The sequence below is a fragment of the Sminthopsis crassicaudata genome, chromosome 2 (genome assembly GCF_048593235.1).
Source record: "Sminthopsis crassicaudata isolate SCR6 chromosome 2, ASM4859323v1, whole genome shotgun sequence".
Classification (NCBI taxonomy): Eukaryota; Metazoa; Chordata; class Mammalia; order Dasyuromorphia; family Dasyuridae; genus Sminthopsis; species Sminthopsis crassicaudata.
Window position 1 is genome coordinate 497,800,200 of NC_133618.1, and position 26,386 is coordinate 497,826,585.

The window sequence follows — 26,386 nt, forward strand, 5'->3', positions numbered from 1 at the left end:
CAAAAGATGGAAGCTATGAATGAAAAACAGAGAGTTCAATTTGGCTGGAATGTAGCATGTGGGAAGGGCAATAATGTATCATCATCCAGGAAGCTGGGCTGGGGCCATGTCATAGAGAACTTTAAAAGTCAAAACTTATATTTTATCCTAAAGGCAACAGGGAACTACTGGAGTTTACTGAGTAGGGTGAGGATATGGTTAGAAGTGAGTTATGAGAAAATTACTTTGGCAGCTGGGTGGAGGACGGACTCATTGGCCCAGAATTCTCTCCACTTTCTAGCAATCCTGAAGGATGACCCTCTTGTACCACGGGATAAGAGGACTTTGACCAGCCATACAAACTCCGTCCAATCTACACAACCTACTATGGGTCTCCCAGGGGATACTTCTTTCACAGAAGGAAATTCAGTCATGATTAGTCACAGCTCTAAGAAAAGAAAGGAGAGATTCGTAGAACTGCTGAGGATGGGAGAAAAGGGAGGTGGACGTGCAAAGGGGGAGGAATTAGTTCAAATCCCAGAAGTATGAAAAGACAATCAATCATTAACTAGAGAAAGACTCTACAATAGAACTGAAGCATTACCATTCTTAGGAAAGTGAAGCCAGGTGCCAGCCACTTTTCTAAGATTTGCAAGCACTGGTCTTAGGGCTGAAACTTCAAGAGATCACTGAACACTGCACACTGCTCCCTGCCTTCACGCACATCACATGTTATTTAGTTTGGGATAATGAGCTTTAAATATGAAGTCACAGAACTTGCAACCTGTGTGACCCTGGGAAAATCCTTTAGTCTCTTTCAGCTTCAGTTTACTTCCCTACAAAATGGAGTGGGGAAGGGCACTGGAGAGAAGAAATGAATTAGATGATATCAAGTTCCCTTCTAGTTCTAAATCCTGTGACCTCCATTTTATTGATGAGACAATTGAGGTTATGTAGCTAATAACTGACAAAGAATAAAGACCAGGACACAATTATCTTGCATATAGTATCTGTTTTACTCAAGGAATAGATGTGAAAAAACTGCTTTCAAGAGTATGTAGCCTGGGAGATGTGTATGTATGCACACACACACACACACACACACACACACACACACACACACACACAGAAAGAGAGACAGATAAGGAAAGGAAGAGAGAAAGAGAGACAGAGAGGAAGCAACCAATATTTCAAATGAAATTTCTACCCTGCTTTAAGCATCAACTTTGTGTTCGGGATAGAGTTAGGCTCTGCCAGGGAGTCAAAAACACGTAAATTATGATCCCCATCCTCAAGAAGTTGGTTAACACTGTCTAGTTGGGGAGATAGGCCTTATCCCCATGAAATAGTTAAAGAGCAAGACTAATCATACTAATCATATTCTAAATCATGTCATTTAACAACAGGGGCTTGAAGAAGGAAGGGTTATTGTGGTATGAAATAATCAGTGAAAACTTCCTAGAGGAGCTGGGGCTTGAAGAAAGAACGGAACTCCAGGAAGGAGAAATAGTGTAAGTGAAGACTTGGAGGTAGGAACAAATATGTCACGTGTAGGAGTGTGATAATTTTCTCAGTGAGTAAAGAATTCTCAGGGACCTGAGACTCTGGAAACTGCCTAATAGCTCAGCATTGTGGGGATTTTCTTTAGAGAAGGCATCCATTTTGGAATCATCTAATAAACTGGACTAAGATGATCCCTTTTCTCCCTATTTCTCTCATGTACACATTTTCATTTAAGCTGATTTGAAAGATTTATTTGATTATTAACTTCTTCCCCAAATCCCTTCTGCCAGGGTCTAGCAAGATAAGGGAACAGGATGTTACTCTAAATTGAGCACAAGTGTTGCCAAGTCATCAACACAGAAGCCAACCAACAAACAAGGATGCCAATTGGCCACTACCAAAAGCAAAGCACAGGATTGATTGGTCCTGGTCAAGGCCAGGTGGCCAGATGGTCTCAGCAGAGAGAAGACAGAGGCACAATTAGAATTCTTTGTAAAACTGTGTTCTCATAGGCAGTTTCTGCAGTGGGGCAGAAACAGCTGCACTTAAGAAACTGGAAAATCTGTAAAAATGGCAACATTCTTCTCCCAGACTGAATGCCAATATAGGGCAAACACCTTGGAGTCATTCAGCAGCCACAGAAGATCCTGGTCTCTAGTCAAATGTCTCTCTGAACTGTGCCAGAAGTAGCCAGTATCCACATATCCTTCAATGGAAGTGCTCAAAGTCCTTCCTTACATGATGTTTTCCAAAACTTTATCTCATTGAGCCTCAGTTTCTTTGTAATATGAGGTTGTTATCAGATTTACCTTGGAGGTATCTTCTAGCTCTAAACCTCTGATCCTGCTAATCCACTGTCTCATTAACCCTTAGTTAACTTTTGTTACTCAAGGATCTCTAATGCTTCCCTCAACATATCATTATTTAACTTTAAATACTTTATCTTCTTAGACTGTGAACCTCTGGAAGGCAAAAACTGTGCCTTCTTCCCTCCAACTTGGCACAGGGATGAATATACAGAACAGCCTGGAAAAGGTGGCGTCAGAGAAGTCTAGGAAGATTTATATGAATGGATGCAGACAGAAATGGGCAAAACCAGAACAGTTTATATGTCAATATAAAGAAAAGAAACTTTGGAGGCAGCTAGGTGGCGCAGTGGATAGAGCACCAGCTCTGAAGTCAGGAGGACCCTAGTTCAAATCTGTCCTCAGACACTTAACACCTTCCTAGCTGTGTGACCCTGGGCAAGTCACTTAACCCCAACTGCCAGTAAGAAAGAAAGAGAGAGAAAGAAAGAAAAACTTTGAAAGACATAAGAACTCTGATCAGTGTAATGATCAATCTGGATTCCAACATACCAATGATGTAGCATGCTGCCCATCTCCTGTAAATAAACATTAGATGAAACTAGTAGTTTCTATGTCCTAGGTACTATACTAAGCACTGGAGATACAAAGGAAGGTAAAGGCTCCCCCGAGGAGCTCATAATCTAATCAGAGAAATCATATGCAAAATAATATGTACAAACAAAAGCTATATACAGGATGAACTGAATGGAAATAATCAATAGAAGGAAGGTACTAGAACCAAAAGGATTTGGGAAAAGTTTCCTGTAGAAGGTAGGCTTTTAGTTGGGACATGAAGGACACACAGTAGGCAGTCAAACATTTTCAGGGGATCCAGAGGCAGCGCTCTGTATTGTGAGTAGGCACTTATTCTATACTAATTGCTAGGTTAGATGAAGGAAAAGGGGGAACGTGACAAGGCTAACCAGATGTGGACTGGCTCTCATTCTTACCAGCAGCTGAATTCTCACACATCCCAGTTACCATCCTCATGCTACTACACACCAGCTCTCAACTTGGCAGCTCAGGTGGGCGAGGAGATTGTATGTGCTATTTCTTCCTTGCTAGGATGGCCTCAGGAGACTCTGCAGACCTGTAAAATCCTGACTTTCAAAGGTTCAGGCCAAGAGGGAAATCAATCGCCCTTCCTGCAGGAGTCAGCATGTGGGCTGGGCGGGAAGCCAGAAGTCCTTGCCAAAGGGGGCCTCCAGCTTCCCAATCTTCCTCAAACCTAAACTCAGCTACCCTGGTGCTTTAAGAGAAACCATCATTGATGCAACAGGAGAAACAGCAAGAACTCCTTTCAAGAGGAGCTGAAACAAGGTGCTTGTGGTTTCTAAGACGCAAAGAAATAACAACAACAACAGCAAAATTAAGTAATCAGCCAAACATTATTCTCTTAACATCTTCATGACTGTCCCTCCCAGAGGTTCCTTTGGATGATGTAGGGAAGGATTTGGGGACAAACTGCATTTTCCCAGGAGGGCAAAGTATAAAAGAGGCCTGGATCATCTGCCCAATGAGGGAATGCTTAGTGAGAAGGGAGCGAGTCTGATTAGATTTGTTGAGATTACTGACCCCACCATAATGTCCAGTGTTTCAGTCTAGCAAATCTTGTGAAAATACTTTGAATCCTTTTCTTCCTCATACCCTTTTGAAACAGGCTAGAGGGGAAATGGTACAATAGGGACCCAGGTTCAGAAAGGACAGAATGTTTTGTGCAAGATCATATAATAAAAGCAGTATAATGAAAAGAGCAATGACTCTGGGGGTTGGAGCATCAGGGTTTAAATTCTGCCTTTGACATTTAGTACATATACGACCAGATGTGTAGGGGCAGCTAAGCAATGCAGTGGATACAGCATTGAGTTTGGAATCAGGAAGATTTGAGTTCAAAGCCAGCCTTAGACATTTCCTAGTTATGTGACCCCAATTCACTTAACCCTCTTTGCCTCAGTTTCCCTATCTGTAAAATGGGGGTAGAAGGAAAGGGCAAAGAGAGATACTCTAAAGTACCTCTGTTTAAAAAAAAACAAACAAACAACCTAAAGGGTGCCATGAAGAGTTGAACATCACTGAAATGATGGAACAACAAAAAACAAAAAAAATATGTATGGTTTTGGAAAGGCCACATACAAACTGAGTCTCAGTTTTTTAAACTACAAAATGAGGGAGTAGAACTAGATCCTAAGATCTTATGAATCATCTTTATCCCTGCCCCATTCAATCCAATTCACAGTGATGAGGCATTCAAACTACAGCCATAGCAACCTCCAGTTTTGTCCCAGATTTGCCCCTAGTTTCATAAGTTCTTAAATCCTGGGACTGTTCTAGGTAGAAAGTACAACACTCATTTAGGAGCTCTCTGATTTCCCTCTCTTCTGTCCAGCCACAAAGAGGTTTGTGGGATGAATGTGAAGACAATGATCCCTAAAGATAAAGGGAAGGTTCCAAATTCTACAATTCAAATCAGTTAATATTTGCTGTAATTTGTATGTGCAAGCCATTGTACTGATGTTAGGGACCCAGAGATGAAAGCTGACACAGTCTCTGCTCTTGAGGGATTTGGGTTCTATGATTGTTCACTCATTAAAGTCCTGTGGAGAATTTGAATTATCCACTCAGGTAGGGTTCTATTCCTGTTCCCACTGTACTTACTCCAAAATGAGCATCCTGAAAGAGCCTGGAGACCACATCGAGGCATAAGGTTCATAGATGGAATTGGAGACAGTCACTGAAGGCAAAGGAGGAGTAAAACATAATCAAGAGATTTGAGGCTGAATGATAGAGAATGGTGGCAACAGAAACAGGAAAGTCAGAGCTGGTTTCAGAGGGGGTCAGACAGTATCAGAAAGGAGCCAATGAGCTAGGCAATTAGAAATGTAGGTCAATAACTCAGGAAAATTGTCAGATTGGAGAAAGTGGTTTGAGAGTCTCTCAGAGGATAATTAAAGCTATAGGAACAGATAAAGCCACTGAGAGAGAAGGTATAGAAAGAGATAGATGTACTCTTTGGGAAGTGTCTGAATTGAGAGGGTATGAACACAAAGATAAATTGGCAAAGGAGACCGAAATATGATCTGTTAGAAAAGTGGGAGGAAAACCAGGAAAGTGTTGGTGTATCATGGGACCCAAGGAAAAATTCCAATTATAAAGGGCATGGTTGAAATGTTTAATGCTACAAAGAAGTCAAAGAAGATGAGGATTGAAAATCTTGGTGGTTAAAAGGTCATTGATGACCTCTGAGATAGCAGTTTCCAGAGGAAAGTGAGTGGGTAGTGAGAAATTTGAGGATATTTAAAAGGAAAAGGGAAAGGATGGTAAACTTGAGAGCCTATTCAGTTGAGGGAAGGTCTTTTGGTTTGTTTGTTTTCTTTTGTTTTTAGGATAGAAGAAAACCAAAGCTTGTTTGCAGGAAACATGAAAAAAGCGTGAATGTGGTTATCAAATGAATGCTGTATATAATAAGTACAACTGGGAGTCCACAGCAAGCTTGCTGTTTCCTGAAGGCTTCATACAGGAGGTGGAAGTGATGGTGAGCCTAGAAGGAAGAATGGGATTTGGCCAGGTGGAGCTGGGGTAAGGGTAAGGTAAGCAGGGGAAGTAGCATGGGCAAAGGCAGGATGCAGGAATGTGCATGGTATGTTTGGCAGGAATGGGACAAAAGGCAGAAAAGATAGGCGGAAGCTAGAGTGCAAAGGGCCTTGAATTCTAGATTTCTAGAGAAATAAGCATTTAAGTAGTTTCACTTGATCCAAATGCTTGACAATTACTACTTCCCTTCTGCTTGACTAGTGTCTGCTTTGACACAAAGCCACTGACCTTACAAACCCACATCCACCTTGCCCATTGTTCCAAAGGCCCAGCATACACTCCCAACATCATTCACCTAAACGGGATACTTGTACAATCTGTCCTTTTTCTTTCCGCACTCTTTCACCCCACCCCAAATGCTATTCTCAACTAGAGAATAACTCAAAACTCTTTTCACAATTCTTTCATCCTTCAAATTTGAATTACAGTTAACACATCCTTTGGACCCAACCATCCTAATGATTTTATTGCTCAAATTCCTACCACATGGTCCCCGTATGAACATTTGCTAAGTTCTTTCAGAAATCTGATTCTTATTATGGCTTCCTCTAAATAACTCAGTAATCAGTCTTCTTTGGTCTTTCTTATCCAGATACCCTATAATTTCTTATTAAATTCTTATAACCTAGGAAAAAATAAAATTATACAGATTTTCATAGAGCCTTAGAGCTAGAAGGTACCTTTGATATCACCTAGTCCAGAACTCCTTTCATTTATGTATTTATTTTAAGACAACAACAACAATAACAACTTAACACTAATAAATGAAATGACCAAATACAATTCCAGAAGACCCATGGAGAAGCATGTTGCCCATTTCCTTTTTTTTTTTTTTTTTAATTGAAGTTTTTAATTTTCAAAACATATGCAAGGATAATTTTTCACCACTGACCCTTGCAAAATCTTGTGTTCCAATTTCCCCCCTCCTCCTCTGGATGGCAAGTAACCCAATATTTGTTAAATATGATAAACATATATGTAAATCCAATACAAGCATACATATTTATGCAATTTCTTGCTGCACAAGAAAAATCAGATCAAAAATAAAATAAAATTCAAGCAAACAACAACAAAAGAAGTGAACATGCTATGTTGTAATCCACACTCAGTTTCCACAGACCTCTCTCTGGGTAGTACTCTTATTTTACCAGGGAGGAAACTGAGGTCTAGAGATTAAAGTGATCTGTTGAAGGTCATTTAGTTCATGGCAGGGTCTGGAAGAGAATAAAAGGTTTCCTGACACTCAAGGTCAGTGTTCTTTGTTTCCTGAAATATGATTTTTATTTAAAACAGCACTTCCACAATAGAATCAAAGGAATGCAGATCTTTTCCTCCCATGTCTTTCCTCTCCTGGAGTATTAAGTCCTTTTCTGGAAAGCAATCCCAAACTTTTAGATTATAGCTCCTAATTCAACTCCAAAACATTTAACAAGCAAAGTTCAGTGCTGGCTTTGGGGGTACAAAGACAAGTAAGTCCTTCAACTAAAGGAGCTTACAGATTAGTAGGGGAAATGAGACATGCACATAAATTGCAATTTAAATTGCAAAAAATTATTAAGAACATAGAATAATCAAGACATAATTGTCTGAGAGATATTGGGGCAAAGAGTGAGATGGAAAATTGGGTCAAAAACACAAGAAATTTGGTATCAAATCAGTAGGAATTTAAAGCTGTGAGGGATGGAATAGGAAACAGAAGGGATTTATAAAAATAGCTAGCATTGATAATGACCTACTACGTTCCAGACACTATGGTAAGTGCTTTACAAAATTTGCCTTATTTGATACTTATAAAAATCCTGGGAGGTATGTACTATTATTACCTTCATCTTACAGCTGAAGAAACTGAATCAAAGCTAGGTAAAGTGACTTGCCTAGGATCACACAGCTAGAAAGAATCTGAGCATGGATTTGAATTCAGGTCTTCCTGACTTCAGATGCAATGCTCCATCTACTGGCTGGGATTTACAAATCTTTTATTTCCAAATGTTCCTAATAGGAATTCATTCAATTATAGCACCAGAGAGAGCTAAGTAGCTACACAAAATAATATTCACTTTTGTTTGGGATGAGGAAATTGGAGATCAAAGGAAGACATAGTATCAGAATTGGCTCTTAAAGAGCACATTCTATTGGGATATTTCAGGTTAAGGGAATGATATGAAAGAGACAGAAGGGCATGGGACATGTTTGGGAGGAAAAGGGAGTATCCTAATTTGACTGAAGTAAAAGGTTTGGTGAGAATTATTCCCAGTCTTTGCAGGGTCATCTGAAGTTCCAACCTCATCTTGCTCCCTTGCATAAATCATGCCTGCTGCCATTTGAGCATACTCAGGTTGCTTTTTCTGATGCCCCCAGATCACTTTCCATTCACCCCATCACAATAGGGGTCACTTTGCTCCCAAAGCCCTCTTCCTCCGGGATCCACCTGCTACAGCTACAAGAACAAATGATTCACCCCATGTCTCAAAACATCAGCTATTCATCCACAAACCAGACCCAGAATGCATATTGAAGGCAACTAAATGGCTCCAGTTTAAGGCCCAAAGGAGTTTACTGACTTGTCCAAAAGTCACCCAAAAGTCAGTGGCGGTGACTCCTGGGTCCTAAGTAGTCAATATGATTAGGATGTTTAGAAATCACATTAGACTGTGAATTCAGAGAAGAGGGTCATGGTCACAGAACTCACTCACTGGGCAACCTTAGGAAAATCAACTGTTTCTCAATTACTCAACCCTTGCATGTGTAAAATTTAGCTTAGGCTAAATCCCTTGAGATTTTTTATGAAACTACAAGTCTATAACAGCATTCTAAGACCTCCATGGGAGAACTTGTCTGCTCCATGAGGAATCATTTCTTCTCCCTACTCCTCCAATGTACTTCAACTTTAAAGCCATACCACAATTCTATCATGAGGTGAAAAAACAGTTGGAGGAGGACGGGGATTACAGGTGCACTCTTGACAAAAGAGTGGGGCCTCTAGGTCCTATGGGCCTGGGAGAGGGAAGTAGATCTGGAAAGGGAAGTGCATGATAAAATGGTCCTGGAGGTCATGGCTCCCCTTTCCCTGGTTCTGCCCACATTATAATTGCCACAAGAAATGTGTGTCCCCCAAAATGTTTTCCGCAGGACAAAGCCCAGATTTTCCAAACAAATTATAGTTTTATGATTAGTCTGTCAACTAGCATTAATCAAGTACCTACTATATGTACGAAACTGTTCTAAGTCCTAGGGATACAAAGAAAAACCCAAAAAAAGTCTCTATTTTCAAGGAGTTTACAGTCTGATAGGGAGAGACAACATGCACAAAGTACAAGATGTATATACACACACACATAATAGACATGCATTATTGTTTATAAAATACTATATATATGTATATGTGAGCACCTAGGTAATATAGAGTGCTACCCTTGGAGTCATGAAAACTGCTCTTCTTAAGTTCAAATCTGGCCTCAGACACTTTCTAGCTGTGTGACTGTGGGCAAGTCATTTAACACTATTTGCTTTAGTTTACTCATCTGTAAAATGAGTTGAAGAAGGAAATGGTGAGCCACTTCAGTATCTCTGCCAAGAAAACCCCAACGGGGTCATGAAGAATTAGATACTACTGAAATGACTGAACAACAAATATGTAAATATGCATATGTGTATATATGTATAACATCTATGTATGTGTGTATGTGTATTGTGTAATAAATAGGTTTACCTCCAAGGGAAGGTACTAAATTTAAGGACTGAAAAAAGCTTCTTGCAGAAGGTAGAACTTTAACTGAAACTTTAAGGAAGCCAAGGAAGCAAGGAAGCAGAAATAAGGAGGAAGAAAATTCTAGGAATGGGAGATAGCCAATGAAAATGCCAGGAATAAGAAGATGGAATGCCTTAAAAGCCAAAAGATTTCATACTTTATTCTAGAAGTACTAGGAGGCCAATGGAAGTTATTGAAGAGAGTGATAAGGTCAGACTTGCATGTAAGAAAGATCAATTTAATAACTAAGTGGAAAATGGACTGGAGTAGAAAGAAACAAGGAAGGAAGACCAACCAGCAGGCCATTGCAATAGCACAGGTGTGAGGCAATAAGGGCCTGTGGCATCTTAGAAGAGGGGATGCATACAAGAGAGGTCACAAATGTGTAAATTTGATTTTAAAATAATAGAGACATGCAGGTTGAGAGGTTACAAATGTGGAAACAACAAGCGTTAGTAGCTGTTGGGATGTGTTTCCAGCCTAGGTGACTGGGAGATGGTAGCACCCTCACAGTAATAGAGAAATTAGGAAGAGGGGAAGATAATGAATCCAGTTTGGGACATGTTGAGTTGAAGGAGAGCACATCTCAGCACATCCAGTGTGAAATGTTTGAAAGGCAGATAGATGGGAGACTGGGGGGCAGGAGAGTCATTAGGGCTAGACAAACGGAAGTGAGAATCATCTACGTAGAGATGATAACTGAACCCAGGGGAGCCGAGATCACCAAGAGAAACATGGAAGAAGAAAACAAGAGGCCCAGGACAGAGCTTTGGGTGACAGTGAGTGTTAGGGAACACAACCTGGATAAAGATGCAGCAAAGGAGGCTGAGGAGGTGTCAGACAGGAGAAGTAAGAGAGACATGCAAAGAAGTGAGGAGAGTGAGAGGAAAGCCAATTATAGACAGCTTCTCAAGGGTTTTTGCACAAAAGGGAAGAGAAATAAAAGACAGTAGTTAGTAGGGATGGATGGGTTGAATGAGGGGTTTTTGGAAGGTGGATGAGACATAAGCACATTCTTAAGCAATAGGGAAACAGCCAGTAATCAGGCAATGACTGAAGATTAAGGACAAAATGGAAAATTATTGCCCTTATGGCATTGATTATGGCAACATTAAGGTCAATTATGAAAAATATTGCCCAACTACACACTAGCAAATAAATATCAGAAGCTATTTCAGGGGACATAGGGTGGATTGATCCAGTTCTGTTAAGGGACCTGGAGCACCTTAAAATAAACAAATAAAAGATCTGACCTACATTCTACAGCCAATGTAGTACCCAGACAACTATGTTCACCTGCATCAGGAAAGTGTTTGGTCAGGTGTATAAATACATAACTTGACCTCACTCCTAAAAATTTATAAATAATTTGATGCTAGGGACTTAATACTTTTCTGTATGTCACGGAATGTCTTGCCTAGAGTGTCATTTATTCCTTCAAAAACATTTAATTGGGAAAGAACAGTGCATTCTGAGTCACAGGAATGGTGTTCAAATTCTGGCTCTGCTACTTACTATTTATGTTATCCTGGGCAAAGCACTTGACCCCTTTGGATTTTCTCATCAATAAAGGATTTCACTAGATAACTTCTAATATTCTAGCTTTCTGCTAGCTCTAACAAGGATTATTATTTTTAAAATGAACAAGATAATTCCTGTTGTCTAGCAGGGTAGACAAGATATTTTCACAAATAATACAAAAATAGAATGTGATAAATATCCTAAAAAGAATTTTAGAAAGAAAAATTCAAGTCAAACATTTATTTACTGGGTACTTATATTATGGAAAGCATTCTACTTAAGCACTGGATACATAAAGATGAAAACAAAACAGCCCCTGTCTTTAAAGAACTGATTTCGATGCCAAGTTGAAGAATCTGTATTTTATCCTGAAGGCAATGGGGAGTCAATGAAAATCCTTTCCAGGTTTTTCTGAAATCCTATTCAGCATTTCTTACAACACAATAGTATTCCATTACATTTATATACCACAACTTGTTCAGCCATTCCCCAAATGATGGATATCCCATCCCCTTGATTTCCAAATCTACTATAAATATTTTTGTAAAAGTAGGTTCTTTCCTCTGTTTATGATCTCTTTGGGCTACAGACTTAGAAGCCACTGAAGATTCTTGAGCAGGAGAGTGACATAGTCACACTTATGCCTTAGGAAGATTATTTTGATGGATGGGTGCTGCATAGTTTGACATTTGAGGCTCTCTGCAATCTGGCTCCAAACTACCTTTCCATCTATCCTTACGTCACATTACACACACACACACACACACACACTTATTCCAACTAAACTACTAACTCCAGGAATTTGCCCAGCAGCCTGAAATGTAGCCATCTTTATTTTTAGAATCTTTATCTTCTTTCAAGGGTTAGCTCAGGAGATTTCTCTCCTTGAAACCTTCCTAGATTTCCTCAGTTTTTAGTGTCCCTCTATAAATTATCTTGTATTTACTTATAGGTGTACATTTATATATTCTAAACTTTAAGGTCCTTGAAGGCAGGGACTCCTTTATGCTTGTTTGCAAAATCTAGGATTTAGAAGAATGTTTTCAACACATTAGGGATTTAATACATTTTTACTGGATTGCTAAGTTACAAGTAGGAAGACCAATTGATTGATAATTAAGAAGGCAGAGTGAGGAGAATCTGAACTAAAATAGTGACTGAAGGAAAAGAAAGATGACAATGGAAGTGAGAAGGATGTTGGGTGGGGAATGGATGACTAGTTGGATGGGAGAAAGGGGAAGGGAAAACTAGGTATCAATGCTGACTTCAAGGCACAAACCTGGGTGACTTGGCTAGCTGTATCTCTGTAGGAATGCCAATGTTTTGAGAAGAGGAAGATTGAGGGGAAGAAAAATAATGAGTTCTCTGTGAGACAAACTGAATGACTCAAGACATCCGGGTGAGATGTCCAGTAGGTAGCTGACAACATGAGACCATGGTTTCCTTTGTGTCAGGAAGATATGTACATGAATATGTTTACATAAAGACAGATACAGATAAGACAGAAATGTATAGATACAGGTTTGGGGGAGTCCCTAGTATGAAGATAATTGAACCCATGGTGTTGATGAGATCATCAAAGGAGTGTCTAAAGAAACCCAGCCCAGCTCATAGCCCCAGGGGACACCTACACTAAAGATGCAGGTGATGATCCAGCAAAAGAGGCAAGAGAAGATATCATATGACCAGCAGGAAGAAACCCCGAAGGAAGGGCCGATTATCCAGGAAGTGGGATAATATCAAGAGCCGCCCAGAAATCCCTTCTGGTAGGAAATGCTTACATAAGTTTTCCAGCTGGAGGGCAGAATGTGTGCTGGACCTTGCAGGACAAGTAGATTTTTGAAAGATGGAAATAAAGCATCAAGGGGTACTTCAAAATGAAGATTAATGGGAATTGGGAAGGTAGGTAGGCAGTCGATAAGTTCAAGGAATTTACAATGCACAGGAGGGCACACTCAATCATAAGCAAGCTTAGTGGACAGGCTTTTAGTTTAGGCAGAGAAGCAACAAGATCACTGAACTACCAGAGCAGTGAAATGGGGATGGATTTCAAGGCAGGGAAAAAATCAGGTAAGGAGACTAGTTAGAAAGTTATTAGAATAGTTGAGGGAAGATGCAGTAAGGGGCCTGAACTGGGCAGGAGAAGGGAAGGAATAGAGGAAACAGAAAAGGATGGCGACAATATTATGAAGAAAAACAGTAGGAGTCAGGGACTGACGCATGTAAGGAGAGAAGATAAAGGCCTAGATAATTCAGATTTTATGGGAGAATGGTGGTATCAATAACAAACACAGGGGAGATTACTGAGGAACTGGTTTGGGGAGGAAGACATCTTGTTTGGTCTATTGGTCTATTCAGGCACACAGAGGACTTAGAAGAAATGTTTGTTGAATGAAGTGTCATGGAATTAAAGGTCAGTACAAGAAGAAGTTTCCACACCTATTGCCCCAAGGCACCTCAAGACAAATCTCCTAACCGGGATAGAAGTCCTGTGGCATTCCTATAAAAGTACTAATTTGTGACAGTAACCTTGGATTCCAGTCACACCCTACAGCTCCCAGGGCTGCTGGACAGAATTATCCTAATCATCTCTGCCTTTAGCTCAGTCAGCCCCCTCAAAAATGACTCCTGTCCATGCCTCAGGTGACCCTTTCCTAACCTCAGGCTTCAATCACTTCTCTTTTGGTCACCTGGAGCCCATAATGAAGCAGAGGCTTCATTAATCATAATTAATCATTAATCATAGCTCCAGCCAGGGAGGCCATATCCCCAAGAAGGAAGACAAGAGAAGACCATGTAAGGAACGATGGAAGGGGCAACAGGAGTCTGTCTTTTTCATCTTGAGGATGAACAATTGAATTACAGATCTTCAAAGTTGGAAAGATCTTCCCTATTGTCGTTCTCCACATCCTTGCCCCATTTCACAGATTGAGTCCACACAGATTAAGTAAAGTCTACCCAGACTTTAAGGATAAAATTAATAGCAAATTGGCACCAGAATCTAAGTTTTTTGAATCCTAGTTTAGTGTTCCCACCACTACATTATTTTTTAAAAATCCATCTAGAAGTATCTATTAAGCACATATTGTGTATTATACTGTACTGATCTATAGAGAAACAAAGGCAAAAGTTAAATAATACCTGTCCTCCATGCAAAACATTTTAAAAATGTATTTTCTTCTCAATGAACAAAATAATCTATTTTTTGTCCTTCCCTTTGTCCACTGAAAAAAGAAAAACAAAATCCTTGTAATAAATATGGGTAGCTAAATTCCTGCACTGACCATGTGCAAAAAATTATGTCTCATTCTATCACTATCACCTTTTTGTCAGAAAATGGGTAGGTAGTATGTCTCATCACTGGAAGAAGTTTACATTCTTTTAAATTGGAAAAGGGGAAGAGACTAGTTATTTAAATTTGAAAATCTAAGACCTCTACCCCTCCTCACAGGCAAAAGGAAGTGCCCAGATTAGGGACAAAGCTAATCAACAGAAAAAAATAGTCATTTTTGATTTTCTAAACTGACAAAATGGAAGATCACGCTACTTCCTTCTTGGTAACTCATGTTCTGAAAAAAAAAAAAAAAGTTAAGCTAGAGTTCTTGAGATGCCAATAGGAAGGATTGATTGGGGAAGGGGAATCAAGAGAGGCAGAGAGAGAGACTGACAGAGACAGAGGAAGAGGGAGACTTCTAAATTCTCTTCCAAGCTTCCTTGGTCCAGCAATTCTTTCGCACCATCCTTAACTGCAGAATGTACAAGTCAGATTGTGCTAAGAACAAATACCCCCTTATTACATAATCGGTGGGGACTATTGACAAGCTCCTGGAATAACTTAGACAAACTCTGATCGAGCCTGGGAAGCAATTTGACTTCTTTTTATAGGAGTGGTTTTGGAGTTGGGTTTATGGACCTGGTTCAGCCACAGCTATGCCCCATCCTCCCATTCCTATGCTCCCTACACACACCTAACCAAACAAAGACAACCCCAAGAGGCCCTCACCCAGTCCTTTGGGACCAGTTTCAAGCCTAAGAGGTTTGCTGACTGAAACCAGGTGGGCACACCCCAGGGGAGTGGCTGCCCCAGCAACTGGACTAGCTGGTTTTAAGAGTACTTTGGGAACAGACAAACCTGACCCCCAGAAAATGGAAGGCAGAGTACCAGGGCCTGCTCAGCAGCCTAGGAGAGCTGTTCACTATTATTCAAAGAAGAAAGAAACCCAGACCCCTATCTCCTGCAATACAGTAGCCAGGAACCTAGGGGCAGAGAGAACCTTCTCAGAGCTTACAGTCAACTTGCTCAGCTAGGCCGTGAGAACAATTTGTTTTCTATTAGCCATAAAGATTCACAGACTTAAGAGAAAAGATCAACTAGCTGAATACTCTTTAGTGTCCAGATAAGGAAATCGAGGCTCAAGGAAGCTCAGAAAGTTGCCTAAGATCACACAAAGTTTTTACTACTACAGTATGACTTCTGGATTACTCATTTCAAAATAGCTTCCCTCTGCCACAGAGGATTTCTTGCTTTCCACCCCAACTTCTCACTCTTTCAGGGTGGGGCAGAAGAATTATAAACCAGGCTTGCCTTTCCTTGAACCTCAAATTCCAACCCTTCCACTGGCTCTAGTGACAGTTGTGGTATCTCAGAAAGAAAAACAGAGTCCTTTAAACCCAACCGACCCTTGATTTAGAGCTAGAAGAGCCTTTAGAGGCCTAGGAGTCCAATCATTTCATTTTTACAGATGAGGAAACTGAGGCTCCGAGAGGTGAAGCCACTTGTTCCAAAGAGACACTAACTTGCAGAGTTGGGATCCCAAACTAGGTCCTCCAACTACAAACACAGCCCTCTCTCCACTGGACCACACTTACTTGCCTTTTCTTCCTGGCAATACTGACTTTGACAACTCAAGGTTGGCTCCAAAGCACTGGGGTCTCAGCAATCATAATAGCAAAGGGAAAGATCCCTCCCCTGAGGAGAGAGGAGTGCTCTCAGGGATGACTTCCCCACCAATGTATAGAAATTATTTAATTTCATCTATATATGTAGTTGAAATATAAATTTCAACTATAATTATTGTTATATTGGTGTTATGTAATAACACCAACTTGGTGTCAAAGTGGACAGAGTGCTAGGTCTAGAAATCATAGACTTTAGTCTAAATCCTGCCTCAGATGCTTATTAGCTATACTCAACCTCTGGTTACCCTCGCTCACCAGGATTGTTAGGAAGATCAAATGAGACTGTAAAGCAATGTACAAATCTTATACATGGTAGAAATTGTTGTTGTTGTTCCTATTATTTGACCAGACAATCTCTACTCCACAGCTAACCACCTGGCCATCTTCGTCTCTAGAAGGGTGAAGGTCCTCCTCAATCTGGTCAAAATATCATCCAAGATTTGTATTTGAGAAGCAAGAGTTTGTGAGTGTCCTATCGATTTGAGTTATCTAGCACGGTTGGGAGAAGGAACCTGGGAGAGAGACTGAGTTTGTCTGGCTTTTATGTCTGTGAAGTTATTACCAGGTAGTGCAGTGCCCAAGGAAACCTCAAGTATGGGGCTCTTGGGCACATGGAGAGGCTGGGAACAATGAGCATTATCAGAGTCTTACCTCCTTGAGTAAGAGAGGAAAAGGACAAAATTCAATGAGCACTCAGCAGGTCCTTGATTATGAAAATAATAGGTGATATTTATATAACACTTAAGGTTTGCAAAGCCTATTCCTTATATTAAGTTCATTTGAATCTCACAATAACCCTGGGAGATAGCTGGTATTATTTTCATTTTACAGATGAAGAAATTGAGGTTGACTTGTCCAAAGTCATACAGCAATTAGGGTCTGAGGCAGGATTGCAACTCGGGCCTTTCTGATTCCAAATACAGCACTTCAGGTATTAAACCACCTAGCTGAGAAGGAGAAACAATTCAGGGTAGGAAAGCACTTATAAACGCCACTGCACTAAGTTCCAGTTCATTAACTAACAAGATGCCAAACTCTTCTCTACACTGCTGCTTGGTCATGCCTACCATATTTGCTATTCTCACCCTCTTTCCCCTTCTTTCTTTAGATCCTGGTCTCTATGCCCTGTGGTCTTTACTGTGTACTTGGACTACAGTTCTTACCTGGATGAACTTCAGATGCCAAGGAGGAGGGACCTCACCCATTTTCTCTGACGCTTTTCAGTGGCAAGAGTTTGCTCCTCCTCCTCAATCCTTAGGGGACCTGAAGCTAGAGAGCAAGCCAAATTGGGGAACATTCACATAAATGCTATCCATAAGTCTGATGCTAGGAGACACAAACCTCGGTGGATTCTCACAACAGAAAAGTGTAAGTCTCAGTTTGGTCTTGGATTGAAAAAGAAAAACAACAAACCTTTTCTCGTAACACATGTGTACTCCCATGGCCATGGCCTCTCTTCTAGCAGGCCCCCTACCCCACAAGCATCAGTTGTCCTTCCTCTCCAGCTGTCCCAGGACACCATCATTTGTTTATAATGCTATATGCACTGCTAATCTGAAGTTAATCAGAATAAATATGTATAGGCACATATATCCACTCATAGAGATATGCACACATGTATTTAATCTGAGATTACAGGGTAGCTCCAGAACTACAAAAGGATAAAATTTCAGAACTGAAAGTTACAACTGAGTTATATCCAACAAAAATAAAATGAAAAGTCGATAAGCCAAAGACTCATAGATTTAGACTTACAAAGAATCACAGAAGTTACCTAGTCCCATCTCATTTAGCAGATGAGCATATCCTTGAGGTCCCCTCCTGTAAAGACCAGACCACAGGCTTTCCTTAGATCATACTGTCTGAGAGGCCTTGAAAACTTACAGACTTCCAGAACTAGCTCTGAAAATAGCAGCACAAACAATCTAAAGCACAGGACAGTGCCTTCTCCAAGCAGGATACAAAGCCCAACTTTAACATAAATTAAAAGTCAAGAAATGGGCTAGAAAAATGAACAAATAACAAAAAAAAAAAAAGAAAAAAGAAAAAAAAAAAGGAACCTAACCATAACGAGTACCATGGTGGTGGGAAAGATCAAGAAACAAACTCAGAAGATGACAAAAATGTTAAAACAACTACAATCAAAGCCTTGAAGAAAAAAATGTAAATTGGACACAAGCCCCAAAAGAACTTCTATAAGAGTTCTAAAAGGATTTTCAAAATTAAATAAAAGTAGAGGAAAAATTGGCGAAAGAAATGAGAATGATATAAGAAAATTATGAAAATAGGACCAACAACTTGGGTAAACAAAGCGCACACACACAAATAATGAAGGAAATGATACCTTAAAAAAAAAAAAATCGAATCAGCCAAATAGTTAAAAGAGGCATAAAATCTTCTGAAGAGAAGAATTTCTTAAAAATCACAACTATTCAAATGGAAAAAGAGGTACTAAAACTCACTGAAGGAATTATTAAGAAAAATGTACAAATATCCTAGAACTAGAGGGTAAGAGTTATCCAAAGAATACATTAATCACCTCCTGAAAGCAACCCCAAGATGAAAACTCTCAGGAATATTTTAATCAAATTCTAGAGTTCCTAGCTTAAGGATAAAATATTACAATCAGAAACAAATAATTCAAATATCATGAAAGCATAGTCAGGATAATAAAAGCTCTAGTAGGTTTCAATTTAAAAGATGGGAGGACTTGGAATGTGATGTTCAGAAGACAAAGGAGCTAGGATTACAACTAAAAATAATCTACCCAGCAAAACAGTGAATAATTCCTCAGGGGGTAAAATGGATATTGGATGAAATAGAGGACTTTCTCTATTGCTGATTACTGATGAAAAAAACGGAGCTGAATCGAAAATTTGTCTTTCAAATACAAGACTCAAAGGAAACATAAAAGGTAAACATGAAAGGGCAATAATAAGGGATTCAATAAGGTTAAATTGTTTATATTCCTAGGTGGGAAAATGATACTTGTAACTTCTAACAACTTTATTATAATTATTAGGAAAATTAGAAGTATACATAGAGGGTATGAAATACCTTCAATAATATAAAAAAGCAAAATAAAATAAAGGGGTGAGAAAGAAGAATACACTAGGAGAAAAGGGAGAGGAAGAATGGGAGGAAATATCTCACATAAAAAAAACCACAAAAGGAAGAGTTTTATAGTGGGGGGGGGGGGAAGGAAGAGGAGATATGGCAGGCAACATTTGAACCTCACTCTCATTGGAATTGGTTCAAATTGGGTATAGAAATCTATTTTACTCTAAAGGAAAGGAGAAAAGAAGATAAGAGAAGGTGATAGGACTAATAAAAGGGAGGGTAGATTAAAGGAGATAGTGGTCTGAAGAAAAACACTGATAATCCTTAAAAGTATTTTTGAAATTGAAAGAGGACTACATCTCCACCAGAATAAATTTAATTCTGAGCAAGGAGAGAGAGGGAGAGAGAGAGAAGAAAGAAAAAAAGGAGGAAGAGGAGAAGAAGAAGAATTTAGAAAAAAATAGGAAGAGGAAAATAAGTTAGTAATCATTAATATGAATGTAAATGGGATAAACTCATTCATTAAATGGAAGCACACAATAGAATAGATTAGAAAACAAAATTCAACAATATATTGTGTTTTTTTTTCTAGATTAATAAAGGAGGTTTATTTTGAGGTTTGGAAGTAAAGTGTAAGTCTAGTTAGTAAAAGGTGAAGGTAGAGACAAAGGGGCACCGGAAATAGGATTCCAGTGGACAGAGATCCTTGACAGCCAAGCATAAGGATGCCATGTTAGGAACCTCTGCCAACAATATAGTTTACAAGAAACACACTTGAAACAGAGAGACACAGTGTAACAATAAGGTGCTGGAGTAAAATCTTTTCTGTTTCAGTTAAGGTTTAAAAAAAGAAGCAGAGGTAGCAATCAATCTCACAGATAAGGAAACTACATTTTGCTAAAAAAAAAAAAAAAAAAAGTATCTTAAAAGTACCCTAGACAATACTAAACATATATACACCAAATGGCATAGAAGCCAAATTCTTTTTTTTTTTTTAATTTTAATATTTTTTATTTACCAGATATATGCATGGGCAATTTTTACAACATTGACAATTGCCAAATCTTTTGTTCTAATTTTTCCCCTCTTTCCCCACCCCGCCCCCCATGGCAGGTTGACCAATACATGTTAAATATGTTAAAGTACAAATCAAATACAATACATGTATACATGTCCAAATAGTTATTTTAGCAGCCAAATTCTTAAAGAAAAAGTTAAATGAATTACAGGAGAAAATAGACAATAAACTGACACTAGAGAGAGACCTCAACCTTCCCCTTTCAGACTTAGACCAATTTAACTATAAAATATACAAGAAAGTAGTTAAGGAGATAAATAGAATTTTCAAAAAGTTAGATATGATAAATCTCTGGAGAAAACTCAATAGGAATGAAAAAGAGCTGTATATAGCAGCCACACAAAAACTGATCATGTATTAAGGTCATAAAAACTTCACAATCAAATGCAGAAAAGCAGAAATATTAAATGCATTTTTCCAGATTATGAAATAAAAATTACATTCAATAAAGGGGTCATGGAAACTGAATAAAAATTAATTGCAAACTAAATAATCTCATCCTAAAGAATGAATAGGTCAAAGAAAAAATCCTAGAAACAATCCTAGAAAGGAGATTACAGCAATATATCATAAAGGTCATATATTATGATGAGGTACAATTTATACCAGGAATGCAGGATTGGTTCAATATTAGGAAAATTATCAGGATAATTGACCACATCAATAACAAAACCAACAAAAATCATTTAATTATTTTAATAAATTCAGAAAAGATTTTTTTAAAAACAAAATACAACATTCATTCCTCTTCAAAACACCAGAAAGCATTGGAATAAATGAAGCTTTCCTCAAAATGATAAGTAATAATTATATTTATATTTAGAAAATCAACTAAAAATTAATTGAAACAACACCTTCAGCAAAGTTGCAGGACATATAATCAACATTTCTATTAATTACCAACAAAGTTCAGCAGCAAGAGCTAGAAAACCAAATTCCATTTAAAATAACTTCAAAGAATATAAAATTCTTGGGTGATCTACCTGCCAAGACAAATCCAGGAACCATATGAACACAATTATAAAACATTTTTCACACAAATAAAGTCTGATCTAAACAATTGGGAAAATATTAATTGCTTATGAGTAGGCCAAGCCAGTTTAATAAAAATGATAATTCTACTTGATTTATTTGTTTGGTGCCATACAAACCAAACTACTAAAAAATTATTTCATAGAGCTACAAAAATAATAACAAAATTAATTTTGAAGAACAAAAAGTCAAGAATATCAAGGAATTAATGAAAAAAAGAATGAAGACAGGTGACTTATCCATCCCAGATTTCAAATTTGCATTACAAAGCAGTAATCATCAAACCAATCTGATATTGACCAAGAAATAGAGTGGTGGATCAGAGGAACTGATTAGGTACACAACACACAGTAGTAAATGACCACAGTAATCTAGTGTTTGATAAACCCAAAGATCTAAGCTTTTAGGACAAGAACTCATTCTTTGACAAAAACTACTAGGAAAACTGGAAAACAATTTGGCAGAAACCAGGGAAGTAAAGATCAACATCGCACATTGTCATACCGAGATGAGAACAAAATGGACATATGATTTAGATATAGAGGTTAATGCCTTATGAAATTCGGAGAATATGAAATAATCTGCTTGTCAGATTTATGGGTAAGGGAAGAATTTATGATCAAACAAAATATAGAGAACATTATGAGATGTAAAATAAATGATTCTGATTATATTAAATTAAAAAGGCAAATAAAACAATTGCAATCAAGATTAGAAAAAGAAAAATTATATTACAAACGTCTCTGATAAAAGTCTTATTTCTCAAATTTATAAGATCACAGTTCATTCCCAACTGATAGTCAAAACATATGAATAGGTAGTTTAGTTTTTAGAAAAATCAAAATAATCTATAGTCATAGGAAAAAATGCTCCAAATTACTATTGATTAGAAAAATGCAAATTAAGACAACTGTCATGTACTACCTCCCACCTATCAGATAGGCTAATATGACAGAAAAAAATGATTAATGTTGGAGGGGATGTGGAAAAAAAAGGACATTAATGCACTACTGGTGGAATTATGAAGTGATCCAACTATTCTGGGGAGCAATTTAAAACTATGCCCAAAAGGCATCTGTGCATGTCCTTTGATCCAGCAATAATATTAGGTTGATATCCCAAAGAGATTAAAAAAAAAAGACAAGAACCTATTTGCACGAAAATATTCATAGCAGATATTTTTGTGGTGGCAAAGAACTAGAAATGAAGGGGATGGTCAGCAATTGGGGAATGGCTGAATAAGTTGTGGTATGTAAACATAATGTAATACTCTTGTTCTATAAGAAATAATGAACAGGAAGCTTTTAGAAAAACCTCGGAAGATTTATATGAACTGATACAAAATGTAGTTAGCAGAATCAGGAGAACATTGTATACAGTAATAGCAATATCATCGATGATCAACTGTTAATGAGTTAGCTATTGTAAGCAATACAATAACCCAAGATAATTCTGAAAGACATGATAAAAAATGCTATCCACTTTCAGGGAAAGAATTAATGGAATCTGAATGCAGATCAAAACATACTCTAGATGTATTCTGATGGAAGTGGATATCTTCAACATAGAGAAGAGCTAATCCAATTCCAATTGATCAATGATGGACAGAATCATCTACACCCAGAGAAGGAACATTGGGAAATGAGTATAAACTGTGAGCATTTTTTTTGTTTTTTGCTTTTCTTCCCAAATTATTTTTACCTTCTGAATACAATTCTTCCTTTGCCACAATAACAACAACAAAATTCGGTTCTGCACATTATATATTGTACCTAGGATATACTATAAGATATTTAATATGTATGGGAATGCCTGCCATCCAGGGGAGGGGGTGGAGGGAAGAAGGGGAAAAATTCGGAACAGAAGGGAGTACAAGGGATAATGTTGTAAAAAAAAAAAAAATCACCTATGCATATGTACTGTCAAAAAAAAAAGTTATAATTATATAATTAATTAAAAAAAACATACTCTAAAAATTTTTTTTTGTCTTGTTTTTGTTCTGTTACTTTTATAACAATGGCTAATAGGGAAATCTTATGCATGACTTCATATGTATAATGTATATAAAATTACTTGCCTTCTTGAGGAGGAAGGGAGGAGAGATAATTTTGAACTGAAATATTTTTTAAAATGTTAAAATATTTTAAAATGTAATTGAGAAAAATTAAATAATTTTTTAAAAATATAAAGTTTTAATCAAATTAAGCTACTCCCTGTTGTCACAACTTGTCCCAGGATTTACCTCCCTGTGGGTCTTTTCTTGGGCTCATGTCTCTGGCTTTAGTGGAAATGCCTCCCTTCCTCCATTCCCTATCCTCCTACCAAAGTCTGTCTGCTAAAAACCTACCCATCCTTTAAGATGAGTCTTAGAGCAGCTAGATGATGCAGTGGATAGAACACCAGCCTTGAAGTCAGGAGGACCCGAGTTCAAATCTATGACCCTGTGTGATCCTGGGCAAGTCACTTAACCCAATTGCCTCAACAACAACAACAACAAAAAAAGGAATAATAAGAAGAGTCTTAAAGTCTCATATGCCATCTCAATAATGCAGTCTTCCCTGGTTCAGTAAGGGCAGAAATATTCTCTTCCCTTACCTTCTCATACCTGCTTTGTATCTCTAATAATACTTTTTACCTTGTATTGAAAATAATAAATTGCACTGTTACATGCAACACACTTTTCCCCAACAACTCTAAAGACCAGGCGATATAAGTATTATTTCCATTTTTTAATTGGGAAAAAGTGTTGTTTTCTGTAAATAACTTTGGAAATTTAAAAAATGACATATATTGTTTTGGAAAGGTACAGTGGTAGAAAGTACACTGATTCTGGCCCTAGCATTTACTACTGATCTGATCTTGGCCAAGTTCCTTAATCTCATAGACTCTCCTTATGAAAATGGGCCAGTTGGGCTGTTGTGGAATCTTCCAACTCCAAGATCCCAGGAAACTGGAGTTCTATAGAAAATAATGACTCACACCATGGTTCCACAGCCAGTTACTATCATGAGGAAGGATCTGAATCCAGATCTCCTTAGCACTTCTCTTCACCCCCCAAAGTTGGCCCAAGGAGGTCTAATTAATGTTGGCTGTATTGAATTTAAACTGATCCTGAAATCAAAAGGTTTAAAACCACTAACATATAGTACCCTGGTATTTAACAACCAGGAAGGTAGCTAGGTGACTCAGTTAGTTTCAATGAGACCAATTCACTTTTAAATTTAGTCGCATTATTAATATTTTCTCTATCACTTTCTCAAGTCTAGAAATCAGCAAAATAATAAATCCCTGATTTGTATTCTTTGTCAATTTTCAAATTGTAAATACTCACACTGGAAATTTAACAATGGATTCCAAAGAAACATATGAGCTAACTTCAGCACACCCCCTAAAGCAATTTCTGTGTTCACAAGATCTAGAATAGATCTTAAGAGCTTCCTGAAAGGGCAGCCTACACTTTATCTCACACATAAGCAAGAGTGAGCATTCAAGAGACAAACAAGTATGAGTCCTGACATTACTCCACTGCCAATTCCCATGCAACACTGCAGCAGGGAAACATAGGTTTCAGTCTATGTACTCCCTTCTTCTAGGGAGTACAATGGGGCAGGGGTAAGATTCGGAGGAAGGGATACTCATTAAAGCAAACGTCCTACAAGGCAAAGAATTGAGCCCTCCAATCACAAAATAATAGCACTAGACAGAAGCTAAGAAAACAATTCAGAGCTGAATGGAAAAGTAGGGATCTGTCACTCTCTCATTTTATAGATATGGTTCCCAAAGCACAGAGTTGGGAAGTGAATGGCCCGAGAGTCAACAAACCAGTTAGAGGCAGGGCCCAGAGTGGAGTCCAGGTCCCCTAGGCCAACAGACTCTCTGCTACATATACAGAGCAAGAATCAAGAGCCCTCTGGGAACCAGCAAACTGGAATCAAATGGGAAGTAGCAGAAATCTCCACAAATACATTTCTTATTGGACAAATATGGAAATGTTTCACATAATTGTACATGTATAACCTATATCTGATTGCTTATCATCTCAGGAAGAGGGCTGGGAGGAAAGAATAGAATTTGGAACTTAAGTAAAAAATGTTTTAAAATTTTGGGGAAAAAGAATAATTAAGAAAAAAAAATACAGATTCGGCTTAGCTGCCAGGGCTTCAGATCATTTACCTGTGGGAACTCTGACAAGTAAACACCCCTGCAATTTAAGGTGATGTTTTTTAAGTATCTTATGATAAGCCATAAAAGCCCAACTCGAGAAACCCAATCTCATAGTAACAAGCCTAAAAATATGTGGAATTAAAGAACTGATTGTTAATAAACACTCAGATAACCAATGCTGATGTTGTGGAATAAGCTGAACCTCCTCCACCCCACCCCCACCCCCACGCCTTCCACATGAGGAATTTTTCCAGCATTTACCAACAAGTAACTCAACTCTTTAGAATTAGATATATTCAGCCATAGAAATCAGTGGGGTTTAAAGTCCATTTAGGATCTGTTTTCTGCCTCTCTTAATTTTCACAGGAACATTTAAGGGTTGCATTGCTCATATCATTGATTCCTGTTCCAGAAGGAACAGGCTTCCTGTGTAAGACAGACTCTGCCATAGTTTTGAGGGTTTCTTGTCTCTGATCCATCATATCTACTGTGTTGTCCTGAATGCTTACCTTACTTTGATCCACCGTTCCAGCTTGATGTTTGACTTTCATGGATTGCTTCGGCCTGGATCTTACACTCCCCTACCCCAGTGACTCTTTCTACATCCCATTACCTGCCTTTGCCTTGATTCTGGTTTAGACTTTTAGATATCAAGATCTAAATCTCCCTTGAGACTGAGAAGGGGAGGGAATGAGATGGGCAGAGAGAAGAGAGACCATAGCAAGAAAAACTGGAAGATGAGAAACATTGATGGAATATGGGTAATACTACTGAAATTGTGATGGAAAACTAATCTGTTCTTAATGATCTGAATAAAATTTAAAATTCCAAGTTGGCCACCCAATATGTTTCTGGGTTCCTTTCTCCCCCCCCCCCAACAATATCTACTCATGCTAACAGGGG

The 26,386-nt window shown here is 38.3% G+C and overlaps 1 protein-coding gene across 1 annotated transcript in view; it reads right to left on the minus strand.

Annotated features, from left to right (window-relative positions):
• The window catches only part of NIBAN2 (niban apoptosis regulator 2), a 99,452-nt gene that overhangs the window by 41,515 nt on the left and 31,551 nt on the right, over positions 1–26,386 (minus strand). The window lies entirely within an intron of this gene.